The 16,969-nt window shown below is 37.2% G+C and overlaps 1 long non-coding RNA gene and 5 other non-coding genes across 6 annotated transcripts; all 6 read right to left on the bottom strand.

Moving 5' to 3' along the window:
- Positions 1–4,966: 4,966 nt before the first annotated feature.
- LOC143396129 (small nucleolar RNA SNORD113/SNORD114 family) lies at positions 4,967–5,040 on the bottom strand. The gene has a single exon (XR_013091005.1). It is a non-coding gene; the product is annotated as a small nucleolar RNA SNORD113/SNORD114 family (small nucleolar RNA).
- A 2,550-nt stretch (positions 5,041–7,590) lies between these two features.
- LOC143396128 (small nucleolar RNA SNORD113/SNORD114 family) lies at positions 7,591–7,667 on the bottom strand. Its single transcript, XR_013091004.1, has one exon. It is a non-coding gene; the product is annotated as a small nucleolar RNA SNORD113/SNORD114 family (small nucleolar RNA).
- Positions 7,668–8,311: 644 nt separating this feature from the next.
- Positions 8,312–10,313, bottom strand: LOC143393591 (uncharacterized). Its single transcript, XR_013090635.2, has 3 exons — positions 10,237–10,313; positions 9,915–9,983; positions 8,312–8,389 (listed from the first exon to the last, which is right to left on the bottom strand). It is a non-coding gene; the product is annotated as an uncharacterized LOC143393591 (long non-coding RNA).
- LOC143396132 (small nucleolar RNA SNORD113/SNORD114 family) lies at positions 9,628–9,702 on the bottom strand. The gene has a single exon (XR_013091008.1). It is a non-coding gene; the product is annotated as a small nucleolar RNA SNORD113/SNORD114 family (small nucleolar RNA).
- Positions 10,314–12,661: 2,348 nt separating the features above from the next.
- Positions 12,662–12,737, bottom strand: LOC143396133 (small nucleolar RNA SNORD113/SNORD114 family). The gene has a single exon (XR_013091009.1). It is a non-coding gene; the product is annotated as a small nucleolar RNA SNORD113/SNORD114 family (small nucleolar RNA).
- Positions 12,738–16,201: 3,464 nt separating this feature from the next.
- Positions 16,202–16,272, bottom strand: LOC143396131 (small nucleolar RNA SNORD113/SNORD114 family). Its single transcript, XR_013091007.1, has one exon. It is a non-coding gene; the product is annotated as a small nucleolar RNA SNORD113/SNORD114 family (small nucleolar RNA).
- Positions 16,273–16,969: the final 697 nt, after the last annotated feature.

A 16,969-nucleotide genomic window follows, 5' to 3' on the forward strand; every position in this document is an offset into this window, starting at 1 on the left:
TAGGACCTTCTCAGATTTTCTTTTTAATTGTATGATGAACATGATTAACTGATCAGCAAACACAAGGAAAAGAGCTACATCTACTATGAGCTGCTGTTTCTATGCCCCATCCTATGTAGATCACAATGTATGTCTACTTTAAAAATAGAATATTCTCAAATATAATTAATCTAAATGACTGTTTGACAGCCCCACCAATGGGTCTTGATCACCTCTGTGGATGTACGCATAAGTCGCTGAACATTCGTATTTATTCTATATGTATTTCCTCATGGACTAATTTGATCATGCATTCACACTGCTTAAAAAAAATCAATGGGGTAAACAAACCAGCAATGCAGAAGTAAAATAAATGAGTGCTTCTCCCTGCATGTGTAATGTCCAAGGCACAAGCAGCCTGTGTCTCCTATATTGGGTAGAGGTTGCAACGTACAGGATGAACCATCATCCTTGTTACATAATCCAGACTTCCTGTGCCATTTGGTCGTTTTTGCTTACTTTCATTTATTTATTCAACATTTTTTCTTTTCCTTTTTTTTGTATTAAAATGAACAAATACCAAATTACCCTATTAGAATAATAAGAACAATGCCTATTACTAGGATATGTTTATATGTTTCTAAGCCAGAGGGGTCGTTGTGGGAATGGAAAATACTAATTTGGCACTGACCAAATTTGGACTACCCATAACCCTTGGTTCAAAGCCAACAAAAACCCAGCATGCTCCTTGTTTAGCATTCTTCATCATCTGACATTCATACATTTGTTCCCAGCTCAAGAATCCACTAAAATATAATCAATACTTATGGTTCACAAAACACAATAATAAGAAACTGAAGTTTCTTACAGGGTTGGGGCTATGCTCAGGAGTAGAGTACTTGCCTAGCATGTACAAAGCCCTGGGTACTATCTTCAGTAACACAAAAGAAAGAAAAAAAAATGTTCGAGAGGTGTGCTTAATACCTATCCAAAGTCCATTTCTCACAGAGAAAGTAGATAGTTCTCTTTGAGTGACAGGCTTAGTTTTGTAGACTAGTAATTAAGAGCGAGCTCCTGTGCTTTATGTTAATCCCACTCTTTTACAGGTCAGGGTTGGATCATCTTTTAGCTACTTCACCCAATTTTAAGGAGATGACAAAAATGAGCATGATCCCATCCTTTTACTCCACACACACAGAGCTGACGATATCTTACATTTTGGAATGTGACTGAACTATGTCTTCATAAGCAGAGGGAGGATAAATCAACTGACACTCAGAAATAAAACAGAATAATGAATGTTACATTAATTAATTCACGAATAAATTGAGTATGAAAATAGAATGGTCTTGCTTCTTTCTTTTTAATGGACCAAAGATATGATGAATTAGTCCATGTCTGACCTTCATTCATTTCACTTGTATATGTACCCACTTATTCCCTCTCAATGACAGAATTAACGTCCATGATAAACCATAAAACCAGAATCAATTAATCTGTTACTTACATAGATTTCTAACCTCATTACTCAAAAGGATAACAACCAAAACCTTCCTCGCTAGAGAAAGATCGTATCTCTGTGCATCCATTCTGCAGAATAGAAACAGAAAAAAAGCAGATTAGATAGATAGAGGGATTTTTTTTTCTATTTCAGTTCAAGTCAATATTTGACCAGCATAAAACTCAGTGCCTGTCATACATTTAAACATACCTATGGCATCCCTGAGGACCCACCAATTGGGCGAATATTAAATATACTATAATGAGTACCAGAAAAAAGAATAAGAACCCTGACTATCACACATGCCTATTTGCATGCCTCTACCCATGCAGGGAAGTGCTGAATCTTCTGAATAAACCCTGATACAGGATGTGGATGGAAGCACACTCAGCTATATCCACATGCACATGGACACACAGGACCTCTCTAGGTACACGTGATGTCATTTAGCTCTTCCATATTTAAGGACATTGTATCAACAAGCCAAAAAAGGGAAATTCTATTTAAATTCATAAACATAGCCATCATTCCAAAAATGCAAGGTCCTAAGTCTATTTAAACTATCTGGAGCGCGTGGGGAACTACACTGATCCATCTCCCTGTTTCAGAACCTGGGTCCTCCTTGGTCCATGATTTGTTTCCTTTTAAATGATTAACTGCGGCATTAACTTACTATTTTTCAAGTTCATAATGAGACCATTATATATCTGTGACTCCACAGGAACTGCACAATATTAATGCCTGTCTAGATGCTCATTAGACATGGAAAAAAAAGATCCAATCATTTTTTTTATTATTTTTTTAATTAAACCAAAGAACTGATGTTAAGCACAGTGCAGATCACTGTATTAATCAGAACTGGCCACGTGACAGGCTCTCAACATAGATCCCGACCTATGCCCTCTTTCAATTAATCAATAATGAAATTAAGTAAATATTTTGCCTTTTTTAAAAAATAAAACCTAATTAGAACAAAACAGTGTCTAGCATCCACCTATCACAATGCTCCTCACCTATGTCCCTGGAACTGTCCTCCAAAAATGTGTCAGCGGGGACTCTCGTTGCCTTATCAACCCCCATGCTTGAATGAGAGTCATCCATTCTCTCTCATTTATAGGTTTCTTGGTTTATTTATGCCCTGCTCTACTGAAAATAATATATTCCACACTCAGAAGCCCCCAAAACACTATCCCTATTATTTTTAACTCCTAGAATCAGCTCATTTCTTATAGAGACAACAAATCTCAATCTTATTGCAATGGGCCTCCCAGGCATAGGGTTTAGTCAAAAATCCTTGATGCAGACACCCAGGGTGCTGCTCATCATTGATTCAGGATAGCAATCTTGTTCTTAATTTCTATCTTTATTTATAGATCTATGCACGGCTTCACTAGGGTAAAAAAACATCAATAATCATGGATGTTTTAAAAAGCCAAGAACAATAACCTGGATTACTACCAGGATCTGGTTACAGGTTGTTTCCCTGCAGATAAGGCCTCCTCCCTCCACAGGACCTCTTGACGGAGTGGCCCCGGGTGGAGCAAGCGTCCTGCTCCTGGCCCACACGTTCTGTCTGTCTCTCACCTTCCCTTGCGCTCTTCCTCAGGTAGTTTGTATGTGACGGACACGTGCTACCAACTGCCCCACAACCCCAGGCAGCGACCAAGAGGACTACAGCAACCGAACACCAGAATTCCTGCAATCCCCAACATTTAAAATACAGACAGCCACGGACGGATGGGGCAACCCCATTTGACATGGCGACCCTAGATTTTGTGACTGGATAAATTTTGAATTAGATGTAGAGCAGAAATTAGATGAATGATTAGCTCTGAAAATGAGTGGAATATCTTCTATGCTCTAACTACAACTGTGCTTAATTGAATCAATCTGAGTTTCATAACACATGTCCCTTTTCCATATATGGCTTAATTCAAGCAATTCAATAAGCAACTAATGAAAATATCAAGCAAATTGACAAAACTTGAGCTTTTACTTACTTTAGTCATTAGGTTTCTTACTTACAAAGGCAACAGCTAAGATCTTTGACAGTAGAGACTAAATAAATCAGCTGTGGTCTTCATTCTGTGGCATCAAATACCAATGTTTAAAAGAATAAATAGTACAGGGTTAGATATTTTAAAAGACATTGACTTATACAGTAGGCTAATCACATTCTAGATTTGAGTTCAGTTTCCACCATTGAAGGACTTCTTTTTATTTACTTTATAGAAAAAGAACTTTTCATTTATTTTATTTACTGGCCTATTAATTTCAAATAATAGAATGAACATTATTAAATTCATCAATCAAAAGTAAGAACTAACACTTTTGCACACACATGTCCACTGACCCCAGCCCACAGATAATCTCTTTTTTTAAGTAGTCTTTTAAATAAATAGGTGAATTTAAATTCATGATTCATTGTCAGTCCTCACCAATAATCTGCATTTGACCCTACAATGTTATCTTTCACTGTTTTATTTGTTTGCTGATAGAATGTTCATTCATCTATTCCCATGCACACAACAGGCACACCTACATACAGGGGTCAACTCAGGACCAAGCAGAACAGAGCTGACTTTCATGGTCAAGGACCTACACTCCCACACCTGAATGAGAAAGAGTATCATTTTCACTTCTTCCTCGGCCATGTTTTGCCCACTTTTAAAAACTTAGCTATGAGCCAGGTGCGGGGGCTTGCACCTAAAACCCAGCTACTCTAGAGGCTGAGACAGGAGGATCACAACTTCAAGATCAGCCTGGGCGGGGCTGGGGATGTGGCTCAAGTGGTAGCGCGCCCGCCTGGCATGCGTGCGGCCCGGGTTCAATCCTCAGCACCACGTACAAACAAAGATGTTGTGTCCGCCAAGTACTAAAAAAAAATAAATATTAAAAAATTCTCTCTCTCTCTCTCTCTCTCTCTCTCTCTCTCACTCTTCCTTTAAAAAAAAAAAAAAAAAAAGATCAGCCTGGGCAACTTACAATGTGTACAATTAGCACATGAAAATAGGAATTAAAAAAAACAGATGTTTTGCTTATTTATAATATAATTCATAGTTGGAATAATAATAATTCTTTTCATTGGTATATCCTCAAGGTGAACAATGCTCATTCATTTTGCCAATTACATTACTACTTCATTTACTATTTATATAATTTTCCTTTTGCTAATCAAAAATAATTAGCAAACAAACCCTTTACATCAAAATATTATATAAATTCTTATACACCTGTCACATACTTCTTTCCAAAAAAGCAACCATCTTTATTCATATGTAGCATTGGAGTTCAGTACTCCAGAAACGTGCAATAATAATGCACGGTGCATCACAGAACTGAACCACGCTGGGCTCTCTTTAGATAGACCTATCTCTACATTCCTTTATTTATTCATGCACTGAATTACTTATAAACCCAGTCTATTTCCATAAAATGTGTACTCTGCTGATCAAGATAGAGAAAAATGGGAAACTACTGTATAAATCGGACCTCAGAGTTCCAGATGGCTTTAATCAAAAGTTTTGATTCAGACACCCTCCAATCTCATCACTGGTCCAGACTCGGCACTCTCCTTCTTCATTCCCTTATGCCTATACTTCCCCATGAGTCACAGGCTCAAAAGAAAAGACTATGACTTCGATATGTCCCTATACTCAACTCCACAAGGCGTACAGACAGGAGCTCAGTGCCGTTCTCATGACCTATTCAGTGAATCTGGCCCATGAGGGCCACATTCATTGAATGTGTTGTTTTTTTCTTAAAGAGGGTTTAATGAGCAATCAAAATCCTCAACAACTAGGACACAGTGATGTGCACCTCCACCACTGTGGAAGTTCCTAAATCAACCACAGTGCGGAAACGATGCAGAATGTCAAACAGCTCTGGAAATTAAATTCCTTCCACTTTATTTCTTAAGTTTCTTTTTTTAAGTTGAGCTGTCCCTTCACACATCTCTAGGACAGGTCCATACTTCCTACGTTTAATTTTTGTGCACAATCTTTGGTCCTATACTTCAGTGGCCACATATGAACAGAGAATGGAGACTGCGATTGTTAATTACATTGCTCCTTACCCATGGAAGCAACTGTCAAGGTCTTCATCATGGAGAATGACCAAATCCAAGGTGCTGTGCTCATTCAGGAGGAAAAGACAGAGTTCCAAAAAAATGAAAACTATAAAATTTTAATATTTTTAAATAAAGGTTAGTTCTGCCTTATTTGATTAATCACAATCATTGGCTTATATCACACAATTATCATCAATCCAACAGTGATATTATCTTCATCTACTGAAGTACTTTAGTATGAAAAAATACCACATAATTTTTTGACTCTATCACCCCCCCAAAAAAGATGATTAATATATATCTAGATAATCTTACCTTACAGCAAAAAAAGACCAGATACTGGGGTGGGAGGGAAGCTGGAAATTGAATTCTGGGGTGCTTTACCACTGCGCTACGTCCCTAGACCTTTATTTTTGAGACAGAATCTTCCTAAGTTACTGCAGATCTTGTAAAATTGCTGAGACTGGCCTCCCTTTTGCAATCCTCCTGCCTCAACTTCCTGAGTTGCTGGGATAACTGGTGTGCACCACCATATCCAGCAAGGCCAGAGAATTTTTTAATGAAGAAAAATTTTGCAAAATAGAATGAATTTAAATTCATGTTTCATGACACAATCTGGTCAATGGGCCACATTGTAATTTAATACCTATATTTACTGGTTTATTAATTTAATAATAATGAATAATAATATTTATTACCTAAAACTGAGCACCATTTCCTGCCACTTGTCTCTACTGTCCCTCTCTCCCCTAAGGGAACAGGGATAACAGAAGTTCTCTATCAGTATCATCTAATATGGTACCATTATCCACATGTGACTTGGAAAGTGGCCGGTGTGACTGAGGAACCAAATCTTTGTTTTTAAAGTAATTCGAATTTGCATGCGAATGGCAAGTTGCATATGAAGATTAAGGTCTATACCACTCTTCCATCAAGGTGCAGGGGCCTGAGCCTTGTGCACCTGGATTTCAAGAGGGTCCACAGAATAAAAGATGCCACTTCACAAACCACATGTCTTTTACTGGTCCTTCTTTTAAACAGTGAATTGTGATGTTATTCTTTTACTCATTTGTAAAAATAGCAACAATATTTGTAAGCCCTGAGAGCAATGGGCAAGTGTCTATTTATACACTCACTTATTAACAAAAATCATACAAAAATGCATTTATAATTTTCTTCTAAATAAAAATCATTGAATAAGAGGATTTGTAGTAATTATGTTCATACTCAAATTTTTCTTGCTTAGGCTTTTTCCACATTTCAATAACTATCTCGTCATAGTATTTCAGTTTTTAATTATATCAAGTTATTTAATTATTTCCAGTTATTACTACATTAATGAATTCAGCACAACTATTAGTTGTATTGTTATTATGGAATATACATACCAATTTTATTAGTTAATTGATATGCATATTCCATAATAATAATACAATGTATTTGACATAATAATAAATATTATATTGTTATTATGACATTATAATAAATATGACATAATAAATATGATCACAACATAATAAATGTTATTATGTCAAATATATAATTTAATTATATGCCACTTCTAAAAATAAGAAATGCAATGAGCAACTCACCACTAGCCCAAAACAAAAATATGGAGACCAACTCTGTCAACACCCACTTTACTGAAACTCAAAATTTCAGAAATAAACAATCCTTGATTAATTTGTTCCCCTCATATTATATGAGTTACGGCCCTCCTTGTCTTTATTCAGGCATTGATTTACTTAAAATAGCACAGTATAAACCTATGAAAAACAAAAGAGCAAAAATGCATTTCCTCTGCCAGGTGCAGTGGGATGTGCCTATAATCCCAGCAACTCAGAAGGCCTCAGCAACTTAGTGAGACCCTGCCTCAAAATAAAACATTTTTAAAGAAAGGGCTGGGAGTGTAACTCAGTGGTAAAGTGCCCCGGGTTCAATCCCCAGTGTCAAAACAAAAACAAAAACATGTTCCCTCAGATATTTCTAATGTCTATAAGCACATTTCTTTTAAATAGTGAATTGTGATGTTATAGACAGAGCAGACCTCAGAGTTACAGACTGGGTTTAATCAAAATATTTGATTCAGATGCCCCACGCACACTCATCATTGATCCAGACTTGGTATTCTGTGCTTTTATTCAATGTTAATATTCCTGATTTATTCATTGATTCCCCAATAATATGATCAACAGCCATGAATCAAGGGCTCTGAAGATCCAAATACGGCTGTCAAAGTTCACACCCCCACAGAGCTGGGGACCTAAATCTCTGCCATCTCCAGACATGCGGATATGAACTGATCCACCTCCCAGCACCACATCAATTTGCTATTAGTCACTGGTCCATGGTTGGGCCACCTTCATTTAAAGTGCATCCATGTTTTCAAGATGACGCAATGAACTGCCATCTTATACCACGGCTAAGGAAAAGGTCAGAGTCTCCATTTCCTCTTCTTCTCACCTCAATGGATTAAGAGTCTACAACAATATCACCGGAGAAGTGTTTAAATCCACTGGGGTATAAAAGCAAAATTACATATTAAAAAATTCTTAACATGACAGAAATGCCTTTCATCTTTTTGTTTTAAGAAGTTCAATTGTTCTGAATTGGATTAAACATGATTCTTAACATATAATGATTTCCACCACTGGTCAAGACATGACCACTTCTGAACTGATCCCTTTGAAATCATTCTGTGAATACATGATTAAGCCCTACCATCAGCAAGAACATGAACTTCGATCTTTACTTACATTGACATCTTCTCTTCTTATCCAAAGAGAGGAAAGGCAAGGTCTTCACAGGAAGACAGTGATTGAATAGGTGAATGTGCTCACCTGGAGGATAAAAAGCAAGTATTCAAATGGATTGAATAGTTGGATTAAATTGTTTTAAATGAACCATACTTGTGTAGTAATCAATTAACCATAAACCTTTGTTTGTGTTCTATACTAAACATTTGGGAAGAGAGCAGTACTTTATATTTATTAACTTCTGTGACTTAGAAGAGAGGACAAAACTTTATTAACTAATATAATGTATTTTGGGATAAATAATATAATGAACACCATTGAATCCAGCATTGAAAACAACAAAAATAACTATTAGGATTGCCAGTCCGTTATTGCTACCCACATGGGCGAGAGCAGGATCCTCATTTTATTGAATTTTGTGCAAAACTGGATCCACTGGAGGTTCAATTCATGACACAATCTTGCCAATAGTCCAAGGTGAACCCCTTTAATATACTTATTAATTCACTAATATCTCTACTTACTCATGTGATAATTTGTCTAAGAGAGCTCTGAAGTTTAAACAACCATCAAAATAGAACTGAAACAGTAATATAGTAAATTCTATATGCACCACTGGAAAGGTCTAGAAATCTTTGCCTTGAATATGAATACAAGCTTGAATAATAAGATGATCAGGATCTTTATACACAACTGCATGTTTTCCATTGGCACTTTGATTAGTAACATTTTCAAAAATTAAGACACAAATTTATGAATTAGCATTATAATTCATTATATGTGAGCCCACCTACACCAGATAAGTACCCTGAATAATATTTACATTTTTCTTGTGTAATTACCCCAAAGAGTAGCAAATTGGTTCAATTTGTTTGCTTAAGTAAAACTGCACAGAAAATTTGCATTAATTGTACATGCAGTTGAATAAAAGTCTCATCATTGCTCCATGCTCTCTCACTCAAACATTCAATCAACGATTCATTTATGTAAATGCATTCCTTCTTTCTTAATAAAATGATCAATGGACATAGAACAAAATCATGCCTCTTTTATCTTCAGATGACTATATGGTCTGAGAGGGCAAACAGACTCAACTATTAATTAATTGGGACTAAGAATCTCAAAATGGTTTTAATAATGGCCCATGTTTCATTATATGTCTTAAAAAATAATTACATACATATATTTCTTATTCTTCACTCACTGACATTCATTCATGGCTAGTTTGGTTATGATAATGTCATTCAAATGCCTAAACCAAAAGAAAAAGACCATACAGATGCTTCTCTCTCCCAGGGGATAAATACCGGTACCGCTTGGCAATGGACCTCAGAGTTGCAGATGGGTTTAATCACTGTCCTCGTGTCAGAAACCCCATGCCATTCATCACGGGTCCATCTCTGGTTAATTCACCTACTCACAAATAACAAAACAGTCACAAAATCCCCAAGAAAAGATCTTATGAGTTTTTAGGCTCTTATTCCTTTAAACTGTGACCAAAGTTCTTCAACAGCACTTAGAGGTTTTATTTTATTTAATCTGTCCATATGCAAAGATGGCTCAGTGAAAACTAATGACCCTACTGTCCTCCATCACCTGAGACACTCACAGATCATCCATGTTCTTGTGGACGGTCCCAAAGGCAGTACCAGCCAGGATCTCCACACATGTGGGAATGCTGAAATCAATTATGGTACAGAAGGAAGAATAATATTAAACTGTTCTGAGAATAATTTAAATAATTTCTGTCTTTTTTTTAAATAACTTCAGTTGTGTTAATGTGGAATGTGTTCCTAACACATTCCATTACTGCTCCATATTTGGAGAGTTTTACTTATTTTATGTATGAAGACATTTATTACTTTGAAATTCTTTAGCTAATAACCATGAAAAAAATGAGCCAAGCAGAGATTATGAACCAAGGGGCTTACCTTTATCAGCATCTCTGCTCCTCATTCAGGACAATAATTCTTGATTAAATGATTAAATCAGCTGCCTGGTGTTCACTCTGGGGAGGAAAAAGATTTAGAATAGATTTAGATTTATTTTTAATGGATTATTCAAGCAGAACTAGGTAGCAATAAACTTTGACTCAAAATGCAATTTTTCATTAGTCAGAATTGAACTTTTAATTTTAAATAATGTGATAAATACTACTGAGTACACCACCCATCCCCAAAAAAAGATCTATAACAATTACAAATACCTGCCTAGATAAACATCTAGTAAGTAGATGGGTATTCAGAGGATTACTGGTTGATACAAACACTTTCCCTTTTCTTAATTAAAAAAAAAAAAAGAAGCAAATTTAAAAAAAAAGTCTTGTAACTATCGGTATTATGCTCCACATTAAAATAAAGCATTATAGACTCCGTCTGTTCATTTTACTTCAGATTAATAATTGCCCTTCTTTATGGCAAGTAATAATGCTAATAATATTTGTTTTATTGTCCTCTACTAATTGCTCCGTGAATAGCTCTGTTAATCTTTCATGTATATTTCTCAACTCACGAAGGTATTGATTTGCTTGGTATAATACATTCCATATCTTCAAACCACAAAATCCCAGGGCCAAGTTTATTGAATTTTCCTAACTTCTGCTCTTAGGTAATTTCTACAGAACATATTAGCTGCTTCTTATTCTGTAACAAACCCGAGTTAACACAGAGGGCTTCATCAGAAGGTTGATATGGACACCTCAACCAATGCTCACCACTGATCCATTGGCGTTCCATCTCTTCAAGCATTTATCCCTCCTTGAACCAGTTCAATCATTCTCTGATTCATGAATAATAATTATACATTCAGAACCCCATAATGACAAGAAGACCAAGAACAAATGGGTTTAATGAAATCAGAATCTGTTCACTGTTCCCCTTCACTGAGAGCAAAGAGATGAGACATCTTATCATAGTGAGCCCCTGGTCCAACATACGGACCAGTCAGCACAACATGCTTCATGTCAATCCTAACTTCTGATTGGCTGGTGAAACCTGCAGCCATGGACCTAATAACAAAGTACATGCTCTTCAAAACTACCTTTCAAAGCACTCCTGCCATAAGGAGTTGGCAAGGTTTGTAAATAAGGGACTACACTAGGTCATGGTTGGAAGAGACATAAAGTAGAAAGTTAAATATGTGAAATGCCCTCCATCTCTTCACTCTTGGTCCTCAGTGGGGCTGAGTTAAATTACTTGTGATTTTTGGTTCATGAACATTCCAATCAACAATTATTTTATTGAAATAATTTAGTGGGTTCCCTTGAAGGAGGAAGGCCATCTGTGCCCAGAACAATCACTCTGAGGCTTCCTCACTTGGGTCTTTATGCTCCTTGTTGAGAAGTAACAATGATGGTTACTGATTATAGAGCAATAACATCTCCACTGTGGTTTGCGTTCTATAGTGGGGAAAGAAAGCCTACTTTTAAAAATGTCCTCATGCTTTAAAGAACCAGATTAAAACTCCATATACATCTTTCTAAATACAAGAGCCCCTGGTTAATGTCATGGAAAAAAAAAAAAAACAGGGATCGGAATCTTCATGACATTTGTTCCTAATTGGTCCAGGTTGCTGACTTAAAAAAATAAATAAAGTCATAAAATCATGTATATTCATAAGAATGGGATCCTAACTAGAATAAGATAGATCCCATGCTTGTATAGTCATATCAAAATAAATTCTGCTGTCATGTATAACTAAAAATTAAGAAAAAATCATGCCTTGCTTTTCAAATATCAAGACACTATAATCTGTAATGTCACAGCACCGGGCCATGACACAAAATAGTATTTACATGTCCACAGTCATTGAACTCAGGATAACAGATCCATTTGGTTTTATGTTATTTTAATAAAAATTAGTAAAAGTGAAAAGATGAATGGTTGGATCATTGACCCTGTTTGCCTGACAATTATGTGGTTATTTACCAACGATTTATATGAATATGCACCTGTTTCCTTAACAAAACAATCAATCAGTAACCATCACCACAACAAATCACAAGCTTCTGTATACAAATGACCACCTGTACCTTCACCAAAATGGCAAGAGCCTTGACTATAAATCTTTTGGGAGACTCAGACAAGTTTTAATAATCCATGTGGCATGACATTCCTTCTTAATAATTGCATAATTTGCCTTCTTTTTTCAGACTTTTTAAAATTAATAGGCTGACTTTATAATTTTACAAAAAGTAAAATCTGGGCTGAGGGTGTAGCTCAGTGGTGGAACAGTTGCTGGGCTTGATCTAACTAGCACTGTACTAAAAAAAGGGTGGGGGGAATATATCCCTCAAACCAAGGAAACATTACCTTACCTTAACTCACGTCCAAAGGAGGAATAATTATGTCTCTCTCTATGGACCTCAGAGATACATATGGGTTTAATCAAAATATCCTATTTCAGATACCCCATGGTACTCATCACGGGTCCAGCACATTTTCTTCCTTTGTTTATTGATTAATTAATTAATTAACAACAATACAATCACAATGTTTTAGGAACAGGACCTCCATAGGAGCCACCCTCTCCTCATAGACAAGAGCCCTTTAACATTGGACCTCAGGGAACATGTGTGACCTACTGGCGTCTGTGCTGCACACCAAGATCTGCAGGGGCCACGGGTCCTCCGTGACCTTCTTGGACTCAGTTTGCCCACTTTCAAAGGTGGTTTAATGAAAAGCCATGAAACCACCATCTTGCTCTACTCGCAGCGTCTTCCCCATCTCCCCGGCTGCCATGGACCACACAGACAGGGAAAAGTTCCAATCATGTGTGGTGGAAAGTAAGCTACAAAGCTAAACAGCTCTGAAAATAACTGAAACAACTACTACCTTTTAAAAGTCACCTCCAAAATTAAAAATGAAAATAAAGTCACCTTCATTGCATCAAATTAGATTAAACCTATTTTTTGGTTCGTGACATATTCCCATCACCGGTCCGTTCTTGGTGATGTTTCTTTCTCTTGTGTACATGGGTTCCTTTGCACAACCACTGCACACAGTAAAAAAGCAGCACAGGCAAGGACAGGAGGGTGAGGTCTCACTTACATTGTTCTCTATGTTCGTTACCCACAGAGCCAACCACCCAGGCTTTGTTTCTCGGGAATAAGCCACTCTCCTATGGTCCCTGTGGGAGAAACATAGACTTAGCCTGACTTAGACTCTGCAAGGTGTTATGTGGAAGTACATAGTAGTGAACAGTGGTCCTTTATAATTAATTCAGCATTTTATTTTTGCTTTGAAACAATGTTATCACCACTGTTGCATCTGTCACCCAAAAATAAGATCTACCCCTATGACCAACACCTGTTGTGTAAATACCCAACTCACACTGGTAAGCACTGCCTCGTGAGGTAAATATTCACCTACTTCTTTCTTTCTTTTCTCGGCACTGGGAATTGAACTCAGGGACCTCAACCACTGATTGACATCCCCAGCCCTATTTTGTATTTTATCTAGAGACAGGTTCTGAGTTGCTTAGTGCCTCGCCATTGCTTTGAACTTGTGATCCTTCTGTCTCAGCCTCCCAAGCTGCTGGGATTACAGGTGTGTGCCACCTGTAATTAGATGAGTCAATAAATTAAGATGTTGTAAGATAGAATTATGCATAGGCCACCGAAAGTTGAATGATGATTACTCATGGATGATTCGCTGTTTATGATCTAAAGAATAACCAAAATTGTAACTGAGCCAGTAATTCACAACTGAAAAAAAGTCTCTGTGCAGTAATCTACATGTGCCTTATAAAAAATGGCAGTAGGCCAGGTGCCATGATGCACGCCTGTAATCCCAGTGACTTGGGAGGCTGAGGCAGAAGGATCTCAAGTTCAAAGCCAGTCTTAGCAATGTTGAGGCACTAAGCAACTCATTGAGACCCTGTCTCAAAGTAAAATACAATAAAAGGGCTGGGGATGTCACTCAGTAGTCTAGTGCCCCTGAGTTCAATCCCTGGTATTAAAAAAAATAAAAATAAAAAGTCCTCTATAAAAGTGGCAAAAAGGGTGATTGCTTGTGGTAGAGTGCCTGTCTCAGATATGCGGGACCCTGAGTTCATTCCTCAGAACCACATAAAAATAAATAGGTGAGGGGCTGGGCATGTGGCTCAAGTGGTAGCGCGCTCGCCTTGCATGCGTGCGGCCCGGGTTCGATTCTCAGCACCACGTACAAAAATGTTGTGTCCGCTGATAACTAAAAAATAAATATTAAATCTCAATCTCTCTCTCTCTCTCTCTCTCTCTCTCTCTCTCTCTCTCTCTCTCTCTCTCTCTCTCCCTCCTCCCTCTTTAAAAAAATAGGTGAAATATAGGTAATGTACAACTAAAAAAATAAATATTTTATTTTATAAAAATGGCAATAGCGGGCTGGGGATGTGGCTCAAGCGGTAGCGCGCTGGCATGCATGGGGCACCGGGTTCGATCCTCAGCACCACATACAAATAAAATTAAGATGTTGTGTCCACCAAAAACTAAAAAAAAAAAAATATTAAAAATCTCTCTCTCTCTCTCTCTCTCTCTCTCAAAAAAAAATTTTTTTTAAAAAGATGACAGTAGGGCTTGGGTTGTGGCTCAGCGGAAGAGTACTTGCTTAACACAAGTGAGGCTCTGGGTTCGATCCTCAGCACCGCATAAAAATACATAAAATAAAGGTATATGTCTATCTACATCTAAAAAATTTTTTTAAGAAAATGGCAGCAGGCTAGGTATTTTCCTATGAACATCAGTGGTGGAATCAAATAATTATCATCTTCTCATCAAACCTCATTCTCATTGATCTGTGTTTTGTCTTATTTTATAAAATTTTATTTATTTGACTATAATAATATATCAATATACAAATGCAAACACACTAAAAATAAATCCTGAAGATACTAACCTCTGTCTATCCCTCTCTTTAGTCAACAAAATGATGGTCAAGATCATTTTGGGGTTGTTAACAAAATTCCGTGTTCTTGGCAGCACTATTCCCAATGGACAACATATGTAATCCACCTAATGTCCATCAATGGATGAATGGGTAAGGGAAATATGGTCCATGCACCCAGTGGAACACTGCTGAGCTTCCAATGTTGTGTAGATAATTGTGAATCTGTTGTCTATGAAAAAATTAGAATGAGTTTGTTAACATCCCCAGAAACAATTTTCTGGGATTTTTATTGGGATTGCATTGAATGTATAGATTAAGATGGGGGAAAACTAACATCCTAAAGCCACACATACAAAAAAATCCAAATCAAAATATTAATACTGCTAAGGTTAGAAAACACTGCTTTACCCTCTCCAAAATAATTGGCCAAAAGATGAAGATATTTATAAATTCACTCACAATCTCATCAGCATCTGTGAGCATGGAATTGAAGGGCAGGAGAAATCTGAAGTGGGTCTGGGGTGGAACTCAGGGTTGGCACTTAGCATGCATGAGGTCCTGGGCTTCAATCCCCAGCCAAAAAATTAATAAAAACAAGGAAGGAAGAAATCTGAATGGCCTCAACAGCTGTCCATGTGTTTATTATTCCCAGATATAACCAAGTAGATCTTATTTTCAACAAGCAACCAACAACCTACACAATGTAAGACAATAACATTAATTTCTCAGTATTTAATCTCTAGCTGCTCCTTACCCAAACAGGCATGAGAATTAATCAATTTGTGTTGGAACTGACCACTTCAAATGTAAAATAATAATAGATATATTACCCAGTCTCATAATTCAGCTATGTATGGTTATCCTTTGTCTTCACTCTTTCACATATTTTCCTTGTTACTCTTTTATTAATGTAATTACAGTAATAACATCCAGACCCATGAATCTTGGTAGCCTGGGAACAGAATCCTGAATGTCCCTACCTTCTGCTGTGAGATAATTTATGACACAGGAATTAGTAACGGCAGCTCTCATAATGGACCTCAGAGTTACAGGGTTTAATCAAAATCATTGATTCAGACACCCCAGAATACTCATCATTGTCCAGGCTCAGCACACCTTTCCTCACTTGGCCATCCCTCTGCCCTTCACTCATTAGTCGTCAATGCTAACAAAGTTGACACCCCTGAAAATACCTGGGTGGACGCCCCCCATCGTGCCCACCCACAAGCAGGGGGTCCTAATCAGAATACGATTTTTCCCATGCTTGTACAATTTTGTCAAAATGGATTCTACTGTCCTATATAACTAAGAAGAATTAATAACTAAAAAAAATTTTAAAAGTCAACATCCATGAAATATAAACCTCTGAACAAGATCCTTAAATATTACCAAGATACTTCTACTGGGTTAACCGACACTCGACTTCCTTGCTTTGTATCACCCTGCATCTATACTCCGTCTGTGCTTGCCCTCCTTTTATGTAACCTGTCTCCATGGTAAAAACAGTACATGACCACCAGGCACAGTGGCACACACCTGTAATCCCAGCGGGTCAGGAGGCTGAGATAGGAGGATCACAAGTTCAAAGCCAGCCTCAGCAAAAAGTGAGGCACTAAACAACTCAGTTGGACCCTGTCTCTAAATAAAATACAAAAAAAAAAAAAACAGGACTGGGGATGTAGCTCAGTGGTCGAGCATCCCTTTGTACCCCCCCAAAAAAAGATAGCACATGTAGTAGGCAACCTCCAAGATGGCACCAGGGACCCCGGGGTGAACAGAATCTCGTGTCAGATCCTGCAGG

The sequence above is a fragment of the Callospermophilus lateralis genome, chromosome 3, assembly GCF_048772815.1.
Source record: "Callospermophilus lateralis isolate mCalLat2 chromosome 3, mCalLat2.hap1, whole genome shotgun sequence".
NCBI classification, from domain to species: domain Eukaryota; kingdom Metazoa; phylum Chordata; class Mammalia; order Rodentia; family Sciuridae; genus Callospermophilus; species Callospermophilus lateralis.